The sequence below is a fragment of the Vigna umbellata genome, chromosome 10 (genome assembly GCF_029865625.1).
Source record: "Vigna umbellata cultivar VRB3 chromosome 10, Vumbellata_1.0, whole genome shotgun sequence".
Lineage (NCBI taxonomy): Eukaryota > Viridiplantae > Streptophyta > Magnoliopsida > Fabales > Fabaceae > Vigna > Vigna umbellata.
This window is the reverse complement of record NC_142174.1, coordinates 22752535-22773405: the sequence shown is the minus strand read 5'-3', so window position 1 is coordinate 22773405 and position 20871 is coordinate 22752535.

The following is a 20871-nucleotide window of genomic DNA, read 5'->3' as shown; positions in this document are numbered from 1 at the left end:
CAGTTCTTGTATCTTATAAACATAATTAGAACACAGCAAAATTTTCATTATTATGCCCCCAAATAAACCCTTCAATCTGCCTCTCTTCTCTAAACTGTACATGCATGTCTTTATTTCAATTCATAATTTCACCTTTTGGGTTCCAGTATTCACTACAACTTGTTTCTATACACTGTTTTGACAGTGAAAACACACACAGCTTGTTTTTAATCATTCTTCGCTTTATTTTCTTGTCTTTTCTAATAATGACAACATATGTTGTTTATTTTGTTATGTTTTGGATTATTTTCAAGTCGAGATTTAATATATGCATTTTCACATCAGTATATTTTGTTACCATTAGTATTTGTTTTAATATTTTTGAGATTTCTTAAACAGATTCTTACTTATTTTTCTTTTATCGATTGTTTTTTATTTGTGAAAAATTAAAGTAATGAAATCCTTGTCGTTAGTTTTGTACTAACACTATTAAAAAAGACGTTACGTGTCATTTCGTGATTTTTTTGAATTTTTAAAATATTTTTTATTATTTTTTAAAATAAAATTTAAAATACCACGTGTCAAATTGAAATTGTGTCACCTGACAATGACAATGTGACATGATATTGATAGTGTCACGTGTCACTGTTAGGCCAATTGTCATTGCATTAGTCTCAGTTTGGTTATTCTATTTTTATTTTGCCTTAAATTAGTTTCTTTATTTTTATTTTTGTCTCAATGTAGTTCTAATTTTAAAAATTAAACAATTTTGTCCTTCCTCAAATTCAAACAAAATTTAATTTGTATATAAATCTTAACAAATATTTTTATTAAAATTGATATTTTATTAAATATTTTTAACAAGATTAAGTTTGTTTATATTTTTATTTAATTTATTATATAAATGTTAATTATATTCTTTAAATATACCTATAAGAGTTAAAAAAAACATTGAAAAGGGTAATTAAAAATTGGATAAAGTTTTCGTGAAAACGGTAATTAAAGGTAGTTTCTTCTTTCATGATCTTTCATTGAAACTTTCTCCACCAAAATTCACACTAGCATGTTATGTCAGTGTTTGTTTAAACCCTTTATAAGTATATTTAAATAATATAATTAAAATTTATATGATTAATTATATATAAATATAAATAAACTTAATTTTGTTAAAAATATTTAATAAAAATATCAATTTTAATAAAAATATTTGTTAAGATTGGTCTAATTTAAATTTTGTTTGAATTTGAGCAACAACAAAATTGTTTAATTTTAAAAATTAAGATTAAATTGAGACAAAATAAAAATACATGATTACGACACAATAAGAATAATACAGGAACTAAATTAAGACTAATGTAAATTTGACACATGATATTTTTATTTTTATTTTTAAAAAAATTGAAAACAAATAAAAAATAAAAATAAAATATTTAAAAAATTCAAAGAAATCGCGTAACACGTGGCACTTTCGTTAACCCGTGACACTTTCGTTAAACGTGTTAGTACGAAACTATCTATAAGGACCTAATTGCTTTAATTTTTTCGAAAATAAAAACCTAATTAAGACAAAAAAAGGTGAAGATTTATTTGAGACTTTTCAATAAAATTAGCAATCTCGAAAATGATTAAATCTTCCGGTTTTTTCTTTTCCTTTTGCTAACTGCATTTTTGTAACATTACTGCATTTCATTTTAAGGCTTAATTTAGCATTTGATAAATTTTAGTCTAAGAATTTTGAATTTTCGAATTTTCTTTAACAGTAAGATCATAATGCAAAGCCTGAGTTATATAAGATGTGGATGAACTTTAATTCAAACCTGGGAAATTAAACCCCTTGCATTGGAAAGTACCTATAAAGTATAGGTAAATGAAAGCTAATGAATGAGTGTGCATGGTTTCAGAAAATGCCATTATGAATAGTTAGATATTGATGGATTGATTATTCAGCACTTTATACCTCTTTTGGTTTTGTATGTAATGGTGGTGTGAATTGGGTTTGGCCGATGTGGGGCAGGTTATATGTGGGAGCATTCTTACAATACGTAAAATATGGATTAGGTTGAGATATTATTGTTTCGGTTCGGTCTATGTGACCCCTCTATTGAAGTTGGTTTGTTTGCCCTACATTTATTTTACTTTCTTCGAGTAATTGCCAATTCTCGTCACTCATCTATTTTTTAAATTTCCATGTAAAAATATATTACTTGTTTTTATATTTTAATTAGGTATATTAGGAGGCTAGCATGGTAATTTTCTTAGACATTGGTGATGGCATTGGCACGTGACAGGAAACGTCGTAGGATTGAGCGGTCAACGCACACGTGTGAAAGAGGGTTGGAGTGCGGTCAATGGTGGTGTGCCTTGGATTGGAGAGTGTGGGGTTCATGGACTTTTCCTTTTGACCCAAACCAGAAGCACGGGTCAAGGGTGTCACTGCCACAGCGTAATAGAGCTATTGCAGTACCTCTTCTACACCCTATTGCTTACGACACACCACACTCAGTCAAATTCAACGCCACGTCTTCTTTCACCTTTTTCTTTCCACACCATCCTCCTTGCCTCCCATATTAATTACTCTACACCAATATTTCATACCTTTTACCACCACCTACCTATTCTTCCAACTACATTTAACCTAAAATCATTTTAACAAACCTTTTTAGAATGAAGACTGATTTTACTTTGGACCACTGTTCTTGAGTTTTGTTTGAACCTATAATAATTGGCTCTGCCACTCTTTTCCTGTTTCCAAAAATCTTACAGGCTTCCTTTTACAATTGATTTATAATGGGCAGCATTTTATAAGAAATGGAAGCAACGTAGTTTATGTAATCCGACAATGAAATTGGGCATCAAATTCAATGATAAACTTAATTATTATGAATTAATAACAGGCATTTGATACTTGATATTCAATTCAAAATAAAGAAAACAAATTAAATAATATTGAAGATTAAAATATATTAATGTAACAAAAAGACATCACAAATGCATATCATTCTATTGTCAATATCAACGTAATAATATAAAAGTAATTTAAAATGAAAACCATCTTTACAACTTAATCAATAATTGTTCAAAATTCATAATAAACTATTCTAAAATACATCATAAACTTCCTAAACATTACTTTCAAATCATAAACTTCCTAAACATTACTTTGTATCCAAAGAAGACCAAAGCTCTTTGCATCACTAGCTTGTTCAAATGATAGAAACAAAAAATGACAATCAAAGCACAAATATAGATGTTTCTAGTCTCATTCAGCACAACCTTCGAAAAATAGGTATGTGTTGAAATGTATTAAGTTTATGTTGTTTTTGTGTGTGCACACCCAACTTAAGAGGTGGGTTGTATTCTGTCATGGTATTATATATATATATATATATATACATATGTATATATATATATATATGTATGTATATATATATATATATAGAATACCAAAACCTTGTAAGAATGAATGAATAAAATGTTTCAGTTAGTTCTCTAACATGGTATCAAGAGCAAGACCCAGTGTGCCACTACTGTCCCTGTCACTTTCCGTCGCTGTCGCCGCCGTCGCCGCCGCCGTCCTCCGTCGCCTTTTGTCAGGCAAAGGTAAGGGTTAGGCTCGCCCTGAGAAGCGCGACCCAACCCTGGTGGTCGCCTCCTTAGAAACCTCCGCACACTCCTCCACGCGCCGCTTCTCTCCGGCAAATCTCCGGCGCGTGAGGAATACGCGCCACCTTCTCGGTGTCAGATCGACACCGCGCCACTGCAGATCGTGTCGCTGCAGCTTCCTAAGCCTGTTTCGGCCCTTGCTTCGCTGTTTCGGTGGCTCTAGTTTACAGCTAGGGTTTTCTCCCTCAAGATGTTTGTCTTCCTCAACGTTGTTAGCCTTCATTACTTGTGGAACCAGATTTCAGTTCCATATTGGGCCTTCTTCCTCATTAATACCAGATTTGGTAGTCTATTGTTGATAAGCTTCATTTCTTAGTATGATTGGACAGGGATTCTAATTTCCCATAGTGATAAGACATTGTCTCTGTTTTGGATCTTAAGTTCTATTTCTTCTCATAGATTTAGAATGGCATCCTTTACTAAAATTAATTTCTCCTTAATTGCCACTTCAAGGAGAGGAGCTAATTGAGGAGGCCATGGTAGTCGAAGTGGGTATGTGTAATGCTCATACTGTAAGAAATTTGGTCATACACAGAAAAGATGTTATTCATTACATAGTTTTCCAGATCAAACTGTGCATCCTTACAAATTTGATAATTCAGAATCAAGAATCTCAAATCCATCGGCCTTTGTCAGTTTCCTTCTATGCCAAGTGTGTCAACTGTATGCATCTCACAATCTGTGGAATGTCAAGGTTCATGGATTCTTGACTCGGGTGCCTCAAACCATTTGTCTGGTAACACTCGTTTATTTTCCTCCATTACCCCTCAAAAAGTTCTTCAGTTGGTTACTATTGCCAATGGATCCAAATTGACATCTCAAGGAAGTGGCAAAGTGTCCTTTTCTCCTTCATTAAACTTAAATTCTGATATTTGGGGACCGAGTTGAGTTACTTCCTTTGGTTTTAACTATTTTGTAACCTTCATTGATGAATTTTCTCGGTGTACATGGGTTTATCTTATGAAAGAGAGATCTGAACTTTTAGTCATTTTTATGTCCTTGGTTAATGAAATTAAGAATCAATTTGGAAAGACAATTAAAATTCTCAAAAGTGATAATGCTAAGGAATATTTTTCTGCTGCATTTTCTTCATTGTTATCTTCCAAAGGAATTTTACATCAATTAACATGTCCTCACACTCCATAGCAAAATGGCATAGCTGAGAGAAAGAATAGACATCTCATTGAAACAACACGTTCCCTGATGATAAATACTAATGTTCCTGTTCATCATTGGGGGCATGCAATCCTTACTGCTTGTTTTTTGATCAATAGGATGCCTTATTCATCTCTTGACAATAAAGTTCCTCACTTCGTAATTTTTCCAAATGATCCTCTTTACCATGTCGCTCCACGTTTTTTTAGGAGCACTTGTTTTTTTCATAATGTCTCCCCAGGTCTTGATAAACTTTCTCCCAAGTCTATTAAATGTGTCTTTTTGGGATATTCTCGCATTCAGAAAGGATATAGATGTTATTCTCCCTCCACAAGAAGGTATTATATGTCTTCTAATGTCACCTTTTTTGAGGATACACCTTTCTTCTTATCTTCCAAGAAGGATCGTTCATCTGTTCAAGAGATACTTCCTATACCATCATGTGATCCCTTGGTCAATCCCGCTTCTCCATCTTCAGCTCAAACTTAAAATGCACAAGATATTGTTCAACCACCTTCCTCCTTGCCTGAAGATCCTCGAGACTCAGCTCCTTCTCCATCAGATTCCCAGACCATGGATCCTTCATCCTCCTCGTCCTCTCTTGACTTCAATCAGGCTTGGCCTATTTCTCTTCGAAAAGTTATTCGATCTACTCGTAATCCTTATCCTGTATATAATTTTTTAAGTTACCATCGTTTGTGTCCTACATATTTCTCATTTGTTTCCTCCCTTTCTAACATCAAAGTTCCTAATAATGTTCGTGAGGCACTTGATCACCTTGGATGGCGACAAGCCATGATTGATGAAATGCAGGCACTTGACAATAGTGGCACTTGTGAACTTGTACCTCTTCCTCCTGGTAAGAAACCCATGGGATCTGAGATATTTCTTTGAACCACTTCATTTGCATTTATATGATTGTCAACAAAAACATATAATCCAATGTTGTAATTTTGATATACTATAAGCTTGCTTATGTATTAACATGTTTTTTGTGATTAAGAGAGTATAAGTTATATTGTTGTGCCTATTATTTATGTTTTCTTATGTATATAAACCTTTTGGATGGAACACCATATTTACCCTCTTAATATATTTTTTATTATTGATAAAAAAACCTTAAGTTAGTCAATGTTACTTTCGTAAGTGCTTATAATTTCAAATTCTCACTTTCTAAAACTTCTTTAATGACACAATAAAATAAACAAATTTTGATCATTCAAAACACAAAACATTATATATATATATATATATATATATATATATATATATATATATATATATATATATATATATATATAAACCTATGTATATTATCTGAAAATCACATCGTTAGGTAAATCAACAAGATCTTAGGCTTGATTAAACGCCATTAAATCGATCTCAACATTCATAGCATCATGCTTTAAATTTTATTTTATAACTCATGGCTCGTGAGGACAATTCGGGATCATTTTTATCTCCAATAATATTGGAATCTAATTCTTGTAAATGCACTTTATTATTACTAAAAATTGCTTATCTTCAAATTCTTATGGACCTTCTTAATGTTGCTTAATTATCTTGATGAAAAACTTGTTATTCAACTAGTAGCTCAACAAGTTCTCCAATATTGATTTGTTATTCCTCAATAACTTCATGTACAATATCATCTTTAACAAGTAGTGGAACTTTCTTCTTTCAAGCAAATACTTTCCACAATCAAAGATCAACAAAGGCAAACAGGAAATTTCTTCTTTTAAGCAAGGCATAGAGGAGACGTTAGGACAAGCATGGGACAAATACAAAAGCTTGCTAAGAAAGACGTCTACCCATGGTTTTGATGAAGCGACGGTAGTCATTCTTTTCCTTGGAGGTCTTGGCTCACAAAAAAAATTGATGCTAGATGCCTCAGCTAGAGGCAATATCAAGTGCAAGACTCCAGAGGAATCCTATAAATTGATTGACAACATGGCTACCAATGACAATGAGATGCATAGTGAAAGAGGAGCTCCACCTCAACATAAGGGAGTCCTATAGTTACAATCTCATGATGCTTTGCTTGCACAAAGCAAGATTATTACTCAACAATTGGAGACTTTGACAAAGAAACTTTCTCTGTTGCCAAAGGAGTTCCATAATGTTTCATAGGTTCAGAAACAACTTTGTGAATTATGTGGTGGTGATCATGTTAATGGTCAATGTGCAATGACCGAGAATATCAATGAAGAAGTTAACTACATGGGTAACCAATTTCGTCCCAACAATTATAATCAAGGATGGAAACCTCATCCAAGCATGGGACAAGGTCAATTTGGGAAGCTACCAGACAATTCAATAGACCACCACCACAACAACAACAGTGGCAACAACAACCCTCTCTAACTAACAAAACTATAAAACTTGAAGAAACCCTTCAATAGTTCATGCAAGTAACTATCTCCAACCAGAAAAGCATTGAAGCTACTATAAGGAATCTAGAGATATAGGTTGGTCAACCGGCCAAGAAGTTGGAGGAAATACCTAACATAGGTTTTGGGGCTAATACTGAAGTTAACACTTAGGAATAGTGCAAGGTTATTGTGAGCATGAGTAATGAGAGGGAAAAAGAGAGAGAAGTAGAGAGAAAAGAAAAAGTTTAATTAAAAGAGAGAGAATAAAAAGAAGAGAAAAAAAAGTGAAGTTGAGAGAAAATAGAAAGAGAAGAGTGTGGAAGAAGAGATAAAAGAAAAAGAAGAGGTTGAGAGAGAAAAGAAAAAAATTGAGAAAAAAATTCTTCCTTACCCTAAGGAATGTTCAAGAAAAAGAGAGGCAATTAGGGTGTTTTGAAGAAATCTTCAAGAAATTGGAGATTAAAATTCCTGTGACTGAAGCATTGCAACAAATTCCTGAATATGCTAAATTTTTGAAGAAACTCCTGAAGAGAAAAAAATATCTATAGGAGGAAACAATTGAGGTACAAGGAAATTGTAGTGTGATCTTGCAGAAGGAACTCACTCCAAAAGTTAAAGATTCGGGAAGTTTCACTATTCCCTACACTTTTGGGAGTGTCGCAACCTGAATCGCGACGGGACGACGATCCAAAAAAAGGAACGAGTTTAGAAAAAGAGATTTGGAGTCGCCACCATAGTTTATTCTGGAAAACTACGGAAAAACCATAAAAAGGATAAGGCATGGTCTACAAGAACCAGATTCTAGGTTCGGGAGTCGGTTACGTGTAGGGAAGGTATTAACACCCTACAACGCCTGCCTTAAGGCAGTACCTTTAACTAAATGCACGAATATGATGTGGTTTTCAAAATGTTTAACTATCCCCTAAAATAAAATTATAAATAAACAAAATATATTTTTTTAGTTTTTTGGGCCCGACAAGGATTGACCTTGCTCCTATGTATTCTCATGAGAAATCAGGGTTACGTAGTTCTTTTGAAACTGTTTGAGAAGTTTGTTTGGAAATTGTTGGAAAATTTGTTTTGAAATGATTTTGGATTTTTGGGAAGTGAACCTGACAAAGACTAGCCTTGCTCCTACGTATCTCCAATTTTGATGGAGAATCAAGGATCACGTAGTTCTGGCGAAAGACTGTTTGTTTGCTTGAAAGTGTTGATGTTTTTAGTTTTTGAAGGTTTTATATTTTTTTTTAGAAAAAGAATGTGAACAGGTTTTTAGCACAAGGACGATGCGAGCAATCACACATGCGCTTAACCTTTTAAAACATATTTTTATAATTTTTTTATTTAAGAAAGAGAAAAGGTTTTTAGCACAAGGACGATGCGTGCGATCACACATGTGCCTAAACCTTTAAAATATTTTTATTATTATTTGAGAAAAGAAGAAGAAAAGATTTTAGCACAAGGACGATGCGCGCGATCACACATGTGCCTAAATCTTTTAAAATATTTTTGTTATTATTTGAGAAAAGAAGAAGACAAGGTTTTAGCACAAGGACGATGCGTGCGATCACACATGTGCCTAAACCTTTTAAAATATTTTTGTATTCGTATTTTTTTAGAAGAGAAGAAGAAGAGGTTTTAGCACAAGGACGATGCGTGCGATCACACATGTGCCTAAACCTTTAAAATATTTTGTTATTATTTGTTTTTAGAAAAGAAGAAGAAAAGGTTTTAGCACAAGGACGATGCGATCACACATGTGCCTAAACCTTTAAAATATTTTTGTAAATTTTGTATATATATACATAAATATTTTATTTTTTATGTATTATTAAATATGCGTTTTAAAATAAATAGATATTTAGAATAAATAAATAAAATAAGATAAAAACAATAAAACAATAACAACAATAAAAATAATAAAATAAAAAAAAAATAGAAAAGATAAATAAGGTAACAAAATAAAATAAATAAAGAAAAGCAAATAAATAAGTAATAAAAATAAAATAAATAGTAGGGGTGCCTAAATAAGAAACTGGGGTGTCTAAACTATTTTTTTTTCTTTTGTAGATGCACTGGGCCAAAACCCAAGCTGAAAGGGGGTGTTGAAGTGAGAAACAGGGGCTGCGGGAGAAAATTATTCTTGGGCTTGGCCCAGCACTAGCCCGGGGTGTATGTGGGTGCGCGGGTGAAAAGCGGGAGGTGCATGAGTATTCGCTGGTCAGGTCCAGTTCTCTCTTTTTTTATTTTTGTTTGCATAAAGGCTTAAGCCCAAATGAAAAGGGTGCAAAGCATGAAACAAAGGGGGTGCAGAAAAGGTTTTTTTTTTGTTTTATTTTTTTACTTGGCCCAAAATCTCTTCAGCACATTAGGGGTTCATTTCCCTTCTCTTCATTCTTCCATTTTCATTCTTCCATCTCACACAAACACAATCAAACCTCTCATCTCCCAGCCAAGAAAACCCGACGAGGGGCGTCATCTCCGCACACCGCCGCGTCTGCCAGACCGACCACCGTGGGTCCCCGTCAATCCGTCGCCTGCTCAGCCGTGCCACTGTCGAGCCCATCGCCGGTGGTCGCTCCAGCTCCCCTTCTCCTCTTCGCGCGCGGGAAGTTCTCCTCCGTCTCCTGCCATAGTCGCCGCCACCGCAGAGGCATAAACTGCCGCCACCGAGACCGTCACGGGCCGTGGTCGTTGCCACCAAACCAGGGCCACCTCGTTCTCTTCTTCGCACGCAAGGGAGAAACTCTCCTTCGTGAAACGCCTCTTGGGCGAGCTCAGCCACCGCGCCGGCCAGGGCTCCACTAGCACCGTCGGTTATCGCCAAGGCTGCCTCCGGTCACCATGTCAACGTCCTCTCTCCTTCTTTGTAGGTGGCGACTGTTGTCAAAGAGGCTTTCCGAGACAACGTTTGGGGGTTTGGAAATAAATTGAGGCAGAGGTTCAATTTCCTAATTTTATTTTGGCTTGTGGTTGTTGTAATCAAGGAGTGGCTGGGGTTAGATTTTCGTTCTTGCAGATGAATGGAATTGGGATTTTATGCGATGGGTTGGGTGTATGAAACAGGCGTAGAACCTCACTGTCAATGGCAGTGGTAAGTTTGTTTCTCAACCTAGCATTGAATTGGGTGAGGGAATGGAGAGAACTGTAGAGGTCGGAAGATGATTAAATGGTTTATTTTGTGTGTTTCAGGTGTCGAACAGAGTGGAGAAGAGAAGATGACCATGATATATACATACACGGTTTGGAATATTCAGGCAAACAATCACACACAAGCAGAGCATAAAGCTATTCTAGCAACGACTGTGAATGAGATGCAGCTTGCTTACCTGTTGGAGCTCCTTTCTCTGTTGTTTGCCTCGTGCTTAGGATGGAATCCCCTTCCTTGCGGCTTTCTCTTGTTTTTTTTTTCCTTTAAGTGAATGATGGATGTTGTGACAAAGGTGAAAGGGGCTTGGTGTTGGAGTTCAAGGGAGTCTAAGAGTTTGTCTTTTTGTTGTGGTAACCAGAGTGGATTATGGTTGAAGGTGGAGGTGAGGAAGAGTCAAACGTTGTGTAGACAGGCTCTCTCAGTGGGATGGAAGAAAAATCCAAACCGAATGGTCCTTTCTTTCAAAATGATTCCTCCTTTTTCCTCAAAGCTTGGACAGATTCCTGGGGAGCAAGAAGCCTCTGACTTGGGATTTCAAATTGTCTTTCCTCTTTTCTCACGTTCCTTGCTGGTCAAAGCCATCCTTATTCAGACGTGATTTCTCCTTTGATGTAATTTGGTCTGTAACCTTTTGGCTTGTACACTGTAAAAGCGGCTTGCACCCTGTAAGCGTACCGTGCACGTTGTTGCAGTACGTTAAGCATGGAGAAAGCTTAATTCGTGCTTTCAGCCTCAAAATGGGGAGAAACACAACTCTGCTATTCCTAAAAGCTTAGTTGACCATTATATTTTTTTTCTTTTTTCTTAGATTTTTTTTTGTTAGTTAGCGTTTAACTAAAAAACATATATACATATAAAATAAAACTTATACAGTCTCAATAAAACGAAATAACTCTAAATAATAACATATAAAATAAAAATAAAATAAAATAAAATAAAATAAAACAAAATAAAATAAAATAACATTAGAATTAAAATTAAATAATACAAAACGAAACAAAATGATGAAAAGATATAAAATGAGATAAAATAAAATAAAGCAAAAAGTACGAAACATGTTATTTAGTCACCCGAACGAAATTGGGGGTTGACAGCTGCCCCTCTTTACTTAGATATTACTAGATAATATGAAAATTTAAAATTTCCATATTATCAAAGTAAAAGCTAAGTAAAGATAGAAACACTAATTTCGTCTGGGTTTCAAAGGAGGCAAAAAGAAAGAGAATTAGTACAAAGCAAATTCAAGAAAAAGGTGAGTTATAGAAAAGTTCGACTATTTCCTAGGAGAGGACAGAAACGAAAAGAAAAACTTGAGCGCAGAATGCCAAGTAAACTGGGCTTTGGGGCCAGTGTGGAAACCAGGCTTTGTGGGCCAGTGTAGAAACTGGGCTTTAGGGCCAGTGTGGAAATTGGGCTTTGGGGGCCAGTGTTGAAACTGGGCTTTGGGGCCAGCGCGAAAACTGGGCTTTGGGGCCAGTGTGGAAACTGGGCTTGGGGGCCAGTGTAGAAACTGGACTTTGGGGGCCAGTGTTGAAACTGGGCTTGGAGGGGCCAGTGTAGAAACTGGGCTTTGGGGCCAGTGTTGAAACTGGGCTTTGGGGCCAATGTTAAAATTGGGCTTTTAGGCCAGTGTGTAAACTGGGCTTGGGGGCCAGTGGAGACTGGGCTTTGGGCCAGTGTAGAAACTGGGCTTTGGGGCCAATGTTAAAATTGGACTTTTGGACCAGTGTGTCAATTGGGCTTGGGGCCAGTGTAGAAACTGGGCTTTGGGGCCAATGTTAAAATTGGGCTTTTGGACCAGTGTGTAAACTGGGCTTGGGGGCCAGTGGAGACTGGGCTTTGGGGCTAGTGTTGAAACTGGGCTTTGGGGCCAATGTTAAAATTGGGCTTTTGGGCCAGTGTGTAAACTGGGCTTGGGGGCCAGTGGAGACTGGGCTTTGGGGCCAGTGTAGAAACTGGGCTTTGGGGCCAGTGTTGAAACTGGGCTTTGGGGCTAGTGTTGAAACTGGGCTTTGGGGCTAGTGTTGAAACTGGGCTTTTGGGCCAGTGTGTAAACTGGGCTTGGGGGCCAGTGGAGACTGGGCTTTGGGGGCCAATGTGAAAATTGGGCTTTAGGGGCCAGGCGAGCTGGGCTTGGTGGGCTAGTGTAGAAACTGGGCTTTGGAGGCCAGGCGAGCTGGGTTTTGGAGGCCAGGCGAGCTGGGCTTTGGGGACCAGTGTAGAAACTGGGCTTTGGGGGCCAGTGTAGAAACTGGGCTCTAGGGTCCAGTGTGGAAACTGGGTTTTGGGGCCAGTGTGGAAACTGGGCTTTGGGGGGGGCCAGTGTAGAACTAGGCTTTCAAATCTTGAAATTCTTGAAACTTGTAATTTGTGAAATGTTTTGTAATTTTGACAGAAATCTGATTTTTGAAAAGACATCAAGGCGCTGAAACCCCTTCATTATAAAGTATTAAAATCTTGATGCGGGATTAGGATGTCAAGACCCTAATATGAGAGAAAAAGTTTGATCGACATGAAACAATATGGCCTGAAAGAGAAAATCTTAATGTTATTTTTTTTTGCTTGAGTCAATTGTCTTACTTGCAATCATCAAACTGGTCATTGTTTTCAATGATTTGAAAAGCGAGGAATGTCATACATCCGAGATCTGACTTTGAGATTATTACATTTTTGACTTTTTCTTCCGAGACATCAACACGCACATGCTTGAATTTACTGGCAAGTGAGAAAAATGACAGATGTTTAGGATGGTTTGGAGAAGACTAAGACAACCACGTGGGCACATCATTCCTCATACACTCCTCGCCGGAGATGTGATATGTGAATGTCAAAGTGAAATGGGATATCCCAAAAGTTGCCCCGGTTTGGTGTAATCAGTATGATGATGAATCCATGATAATTCGGGTGGAAAATTCAAGTAAGATTCGCAAAGCTGCCCTAGTCTTGAGATTATGGGCTGATGAATTTCAAGGAAAAGACGTGTGGTGAGATCCACCAAGTTGCCCCAGTTTTTGTTGTTGTTTTTCTTTTGTTTTTGGCATGGGGTTCTGTTTGGGAGAGGTAGTGGGCATGAAAGGATCGGCTAAAAGGATGGCACAAATTGGTTTGATTTTCTTTTGTACGCTTCTGACCAGTTGGTAGGGAGATCCCCTCTTCTTGAGACATTAGTTTTTTTTATTCATTTATTTTCAATTTTTTTCATTTTCAACTTTTTCTTTTCCTTTTTTGGACACATTAGAAGTCATTTCGTCTTATCGCAAAATTAAGCTTTATGAAAATGTGAGCAAACATTATCCAATCTGCGTGGACTTTATTAGGCTTGTAATGTGGCTAGGGCTAGAAGGTATCGAAAGAAAGGGTTAAAGGCCCAAATGAATGCTTGTCGGTTATTTTTTTGAAACAAGGGTTATCATCTGGCATTGTGTCAATAATTTGATCTTTTGAGCACTCTTCTTTTTTCTTGAACTTTGTTTTTCATTCACCTCGTTTATCACCACTTTGTGATTTTTCTTTTGTTTTGTTTTTGTTCTTTTTTTTTGTTTACCCTTTTGAAGGATTCTCTCGTTTGATCATTCAGTGATCTTCGTCTGCTTCTCGAGTTGACCCATACTGATGATAACCCTTACTTGGGAATAATTTTGAAAAAGAATTTATTTTTGGCTCAAACGGGGTAACAATGGTTATAGTTTTTGCTTTTTGGATAAAGAAAGATGGCCACACATCATTTCAAATTCTGATTGCTTTATTTTCAAAAGATTAATTCTACGACTAGATGACCTCAACATGAGTTCTCTTTTTCCTTTCTTTTCCTTTCTAGACTGCCCTTTCGGGTTTTCAATCTAGTGGGCTTATTCTCTTTTTGAAAGTTCTTTTGTTTGTCTCAATGGATTCAGGGATCACCCAACTAGCACAAGCGAGAGTAATTTTGGTCAGACCAATCTGCTCCAGTGTAAAGGTTCACTTTGTTAGTGAGGGCAGTGATAGTGTTTGTTGGGGAAAATCCTTTATTTTGGAAAAGGTAAATGGTGAAGGTTTTCAAGCAACATGCGCACAAACGTCTCGACAAAAAACGTCAAATTGTTATTTTTTGATTCAACATTTGACCTCGGAATAATCTGACACTGCAACTTTTGTTTTCGATTATCATTTTTTATTCCTTTTTTGCTATTTTTGAAAAAACAAGAGTTTGATGATTTACAAGAAAGACGAGTGACTCAAGATTGCCTTCATCATTTTTGTTTTTTCAATTTGTTCTTTGCGGCTTTCGTTCTCCACGACACCCTATTAGGACATGATTTCCAGTAAACCTTGGAGATACCTCGTAATGAAAGTTCACATTAAAAGTCATGGATGGAAACATGATATCAATGGGCATTGCCCTCATAGCAAGACAATTCAAAACACGAGCAAAACAACATCAATTTCACCTTTTACAATAACCTATGCTTTCCCACATAGTCCTAGAGTCCTCTTCATTTGTTCATGGCATTTGTAGAGGCGAACTCACGCGTTGTCAGAGTGCTAGATTGACTTTCTTCAAACTTTAAACATCCTGAATCGATCAAAGATTGCACTTTATGCTTTAGAGCCTTGCATGCCTCTGTTGAATGTCCACGCGCTCCTTCATGATAATCACACCTGGCATTTATGTCATAGTTCTTTGGGTAAGGAGGTCGTACAGGCCTGGTGGGACAAACCTCTATGAGGTTGTTGCGGAGAAGATCTGGCAGTAGCTCTGTATAGGTCATGGGGATTGGAGTAAAGTTGGCGACCTTTTCATCACGATTGTAATTTCTTCGCTGAATGGCTCGATTGGACCTATAGGAATGTGACATTTAAGGATAGGCAATAAAATGTGAATTAGCTCTTCGTTCTTCATGTCTAGGACCATACTCATTCAAATTCGCTACCAAATTTGGACCTAGTGCAATTTTTCCATTTCTCATGCCGCTCTCAACTCTTTCTCCAATTACTACTATATCAGCAAAACTCGAGGAGACACTGCTTATCATGAGTTCATAAAATGGTGGTTGTAGAGTATTTAGAAATATGGTAGTCATCTCCTTGTCATTCAGAGGAGGTTCTACTTGAGCAGCAATTTCTCTCCACCTTTGGGCATATTCTCTGAATGATTCAGACTCTTCCTTCACCATATTCTGTAGTTGTACCCTGTCAGGTGTTAGATCTTTACTATATTCATATTGCCTTAGGAATGCATCAACCAGATCTTTCCATGAGTAGATGTGGGTTGTTTCTAAGTGCATGTACCAAGTTAGAGCCACACCAGTTAAACTTTCTTGGAAGCAGTGAATCAAAAGTTTTCCATCATGGGCATAAGCTGCCATTTTTCTGCAGTACATGGTTATGTGGCTCTTTGGGCAAGTATTTCCCCGATATTTCTCAAACTCTGGCAACTTGAATTTTGGAGGTATCACCACATCAGAAACTAAACATAGTTTTCTAGCATCTCCAAATTCAAAACTTCCTTCGCCCTCTATGGCTCTCAACCTCTTCTCAAAGACTTCTAATTTACTCTTGTCGTCCTTAAAATCTGCTGGTGTAGCGACATAAGATGAAGACTTCGTCTCGGGTTGTTCGTTCATTATCATGCTCTCAATACTTGGTTGGATCGTCTTCTCCGGAATTGTGAAAGTGGTTGCCCCAGGCTCGTCTTCTACTTCAACTGCATTATCTTCGGCCTTTTGAGTGTCAAGATGTTCCAAGTCCACTCTTGAGGGTGGAGTGTAATTCGGGGGAAGACCATAGGAAGGGAAAGTTGGTGCCTCTGGAACTCTTTGTTGTGGTCGTTGTGCGCACGAATCTCCAGGGCTTTGTAAGGCATTCAGAGCCTCTAAGATTTGACTCATTTGTCCCTTCAGCTGTTGGATATCGGCTTTTATCCCCTCTTGAATTTCTCCTTGGTTCTCCATGATTTTTCCACTGGTTCGTGTCCCTTAGGGTGTTTTGGAGACTTAGCCGTATTATTATTTTTAAATCTGAATTTCATTAGATGAAATAAATTAAGAAAAAGAAAATAAAAATGAAAAGAAAAAGAGAAAAGACAAAGTAACGCGGTTACTATAGTAAGAAATTATAAAGATGTGAAAACATTGTCAAATGTATAATCTGGAAATTAACATGAAACAAAGTCAATAGGACAGTTCATCCACAACATTTAAGTTCACCACATGTGAGTTATGCAAAATCACGATCAATTATCACGAGCCTTAGCCATCACATTCTTCATTTCTCTCATCAGTTTCTTGTAGTAATTGAGGAAAGTTTCGACCTTCTTAGGCGGATTAAAGATCGGCATTACAGATTCAGCATCAGCTAATAACTTAGGGACATCCTTAATGGCTTCATTAGCAAGGGAAGCTAGTTGTGAGAAACTTCTCTTCCATTTTTCTATAACTCGCCCTTGTTCAACGGTATACTCCTTCATCTGATTCATCAACTCTTGATGTTTCTTCTCTGATTCAGCCCGATGCCAACGTTCCTTCTTCAGTTTTGTCACCGCTGCTTTCGCCTGCTGTTCGGCGTCGTCCATTCTAATATGCATTTTGTGCAATTCCTCTAGTGCTTTTTGCTTGTCCCTCTGGAATTGGTCACACAATTGCTTCGTAACACGCTCTGATATCTCAATTATACCATATTCCCGGTCTTTCAAGGTCAGCTCAATGTTGGCCGCTACCAGCTCTTGCTTTTGTCTTCTTAACAACTCCTCGTATGCTTCGCTGGTTTTCACACTATCTTGCTTAAGAGTCACGTAATCATGTTGTAGGTTCTGAAGATTACTGGTCAACTTGATATTTTCTAGCTTCATTTGCTCGAGTTCTGCCTTCAACAGTTTTACTTCCTCATTTTCAGCCTCATGAAACTGTTTTCCATAATCTAGGTTAGGAGAAATTAACTTGAAAGGCAACTTCACTGTCCTAACCCTCTCTGCAATCCAATGGCTGTAAGGAATTCCTTCATCGATAGTCCATGGTCTGGGGTCCCTTTCTGCACGAACAATGTTGCCCCAAGCGTTCCTAACTTGATGAAGTACTTCAACAAAGGTTCCTTCCTCATAATAGATTTGCAATATGGCAAGAGATGCAGGTGTAGGTGATCCTCTCATAGGACGCCCAAATTGCCTTTGTGCTAACACAGGATTGTAATTAATACAACACCTGATACCCATGAGGGGTACATTAGGGTACCTCCCGCAATGATATATGATTTGTGATCTACGCTGCCAAGGGACACACCATTTAATCTGCTCCTCATTTAAACTTGCACAAAGTTGCGCCCATTCATTTGCCCCTTTCACATTTGGTTTACACTGTAGTAGCTCATCCATGGGACACGTGGCATTCAAGGCGTCCTCACTCACACGGGAGATGAACCATGTATACAACACTGGTAGACAGCATAACATTTTTCCTCCCTTTAGCTCATAACAACGATTAAGGGTCCCATAAACTTCAGCCAGGATAGCAGTGACCGGATTCTCACAGCGCTCTTTGTATCCCACAAATGCATTCATGGCGGCATAGTCGACGAAATTCTTGACATTAGGAAAAAGCATGACACCATAGAGGAGAAGAGCCAATACATCCATAAATGTTTCCCAGTTTTCCTCTTCAGCCAAACGATGCAAGTATCCCTTTAAGTATGCTTGAGAAAGGACCCTCACTTTGTCCTTGATTGTAAACTTGGTCTCCAACTTCATAGGGTGTACTTTTATGATCCTCGCTAGCTGTAAGACAGGGGTATACTGCCCAAGGTAGTTGTATGGAGCTTTTCCCTCGAGAGGTATGTTTAAGATTTGCTCGAATTCTTCCACTGTTGGCACCAATTGGAAATCCCGAAAAGTGAAACATCTCAGTGGTGGATCATAGTACTGGGCTAAAGTAGTAATTGCTGATGTTTGGACCTCCACCTCTAACAGGCTCAACAAATTCCCATACTCCTTCTTGAATGCATCTTTTTGGGATGTCGTCATTTTTTTTACTAGTTCTCTCAGACCATCCATATATCCTTCCTCGGCTTCAACGGCTATCCTTTCCTTTAAAATGTTTGAACTTGAAGGCCGGTCAACTTCAAATCTCATGTTAATTTCCATTTTACCTCAAGGGCTTAGTCACAAATTTATAACTTCCTACCTAGAACCAACAACAAGACCATAAAATGCATGAGAAAAAGAAAGAAAAGAAAGAAAAAAATGTATCAAAAGATATGGTGATATGTACAAGGTGTTTAATTTTATTAAGCAACAATAACGATTACAAAACAACACACACCTCCCTTTGTGCCCTAGGAGGGTTCAACGGTCAAGATTCAAGGTTAGGTACATGCAATCTCACAAGGATGGTTCCCTAAGCCTAAAGATCAATGGTCACTAGAGCTATGGCCCCCTTCACAGCATCTCCACAACAGTCGAGTAATCAACTAGATGTGAAAACACAAATGAAGAAAACAGACTCTAGCTGGGGTTCTCACGATAGCCAAACAGGAAGTATGTCCCAAATGGCACCGCTACACAACCCCTCTATATCTAAGTTACACTCAGACCCGGGTATAGGGCCCCACTCATGATATGCATAATGTGCGTGTGTGAAGGGAGAATGCAATGCATACCCAAACCCCCACCTGCAAAACAACCAGAAAATTCTCCCAGACAGATATAAGCATGTTATCTATTCTAGAATTCAATATCCCACAATTATTTCAAACCTAAAGAAACAAGCAGAAGAACTCACATGCAATTATTCCAAATATCAAACATAGATAAAAAAGAAAGGAAGAAAAACATAAAGCAAAACCACATCGAATTCGCGCATCTAATTAAATGGCTTGACTCTCTAACTTCCCCAGTGGAGTCTCCATCTGTCGCAACCTGAATCGCGACGGGACGACGATCCAAAAAAAGGAACGAGTTTAGAAAAAGAGATTTGGAGTCGCCACCATAGTTTATTCTGGAAAACTACGGAAAAACCATAAAAAGGATAAGGCATGGTCTACAAGAACCAGATTCTAGGTTCGGGAGTCGGTTACGTGTAGGGAAGGTATTAACACCCTACAACGCCTGCCTTAAGGCAGTACCTTTAACTAAATGCACGAATATGATGTGGTTTTCAAAATGTTTAACTATCCCCTAAAATAAAATTATAAATAAACAAAATATATTTTTTTAGTTTTTTGGGCCCGACAAGGATTGACCTTGCTCCTACGTATTCTCATGAGAAATCAGGGTTACGTAGTTCTTTTGAAACTGTTTGAGAAGTTTGTTTGGAAATTGTTGGAAAATTTGTTTTGAAATGATTTTGGATTTTTGGGAAGTGAACCTGACAAAGACTAGCCTTGCTCCTACGTATCTCCACTTTTGATGGAGAATCAAGGATCACGTAGTTCTGGCGAAAGACTGTTTGTTTGCTTGAAAGTGTTGATGTTTTTAGTTTTTGAAGGTTTTATATTTTTTTTGAGAAAAAGAATGTGAACAGCTTTTTAGCACAAGGACGATGCGAGCGATCACACATGCGCTTAACCTTTTAAAACATATTTTTATAATTTTTTTATTTAAGAAAGAGAAAAGGTTTTTAGCACAAGGACGATGCGTGCGATCACACATGTGCCTAAACCTTTAAAATATTTTTATTATTATTTGAGAAAAGAAGAAGAAAAGGTTTTAGCACAAGGACGATGCGCGCGATCACACATGTGCCTAAATCTTTTAAAATATTTTTGTTATTATTTGAGAAAAGAAGAAGACAAGGTTTTAGCACAAGGACGATGCGTGCGATCACACATGTGCCTAAACCTTTTAAAATATTTTTGTATTCGTATTTTTTTAGAAGAGAAGAAGAAGAGGTTTTAGCACAAGGACGATGCGTGCGATCACACATGTGCCTAAACCTTTAAAATATTTTGTTATTATTTGTTTTTAGAAAAGAAGAAGAAAAGGTTTTAGCACAAGGACGATGCGATCACACATGTGCCTAAACCTTTAAAATATTTTTGTAAATTTTGTATATATATACATAAATATTTTATTTTTTATGTATTATTAAATATGCGTTTTAAAATAAATAGATATTTAGAATAAATAAATAAAATAAGATAAAAACAATAAAAACAATAACAACAATAAAAATAATAAAAAAAAAAACAAATAGAAAAGATAAATAAGGTAACAAAATAAAATAAATAAAGAAAAGCAAATAAATAAGTAATAAAAATAAAATAAATAGTAGGGGTGCCTAAATAAGAAACTGGGGTGTCTAAACTATTTTTTTTTCTTTTGTAGATGCACTGGGCCAAAACCCAAGCTGAAAGGGGGTGTTGAAGTGAGAAACAGGGGCTGCGGGAGAAAATTATTCTTGGGCTTGGCCCAGCACTAGCCCGGGGTGTATGTGGGTGCGCGGGTGAAAAGCGGGAGGTGCATGAGTATTCGCTGGTCAGGTCCAGTTCTCTCTTTTTTTATTTTTGTTTGCATAAAGGCTTAAGCCCAAATGAAAAGGGTGCAAAGCATGAAACAAAGGGGGTGCAGAAAACGTTTTTTTTTTG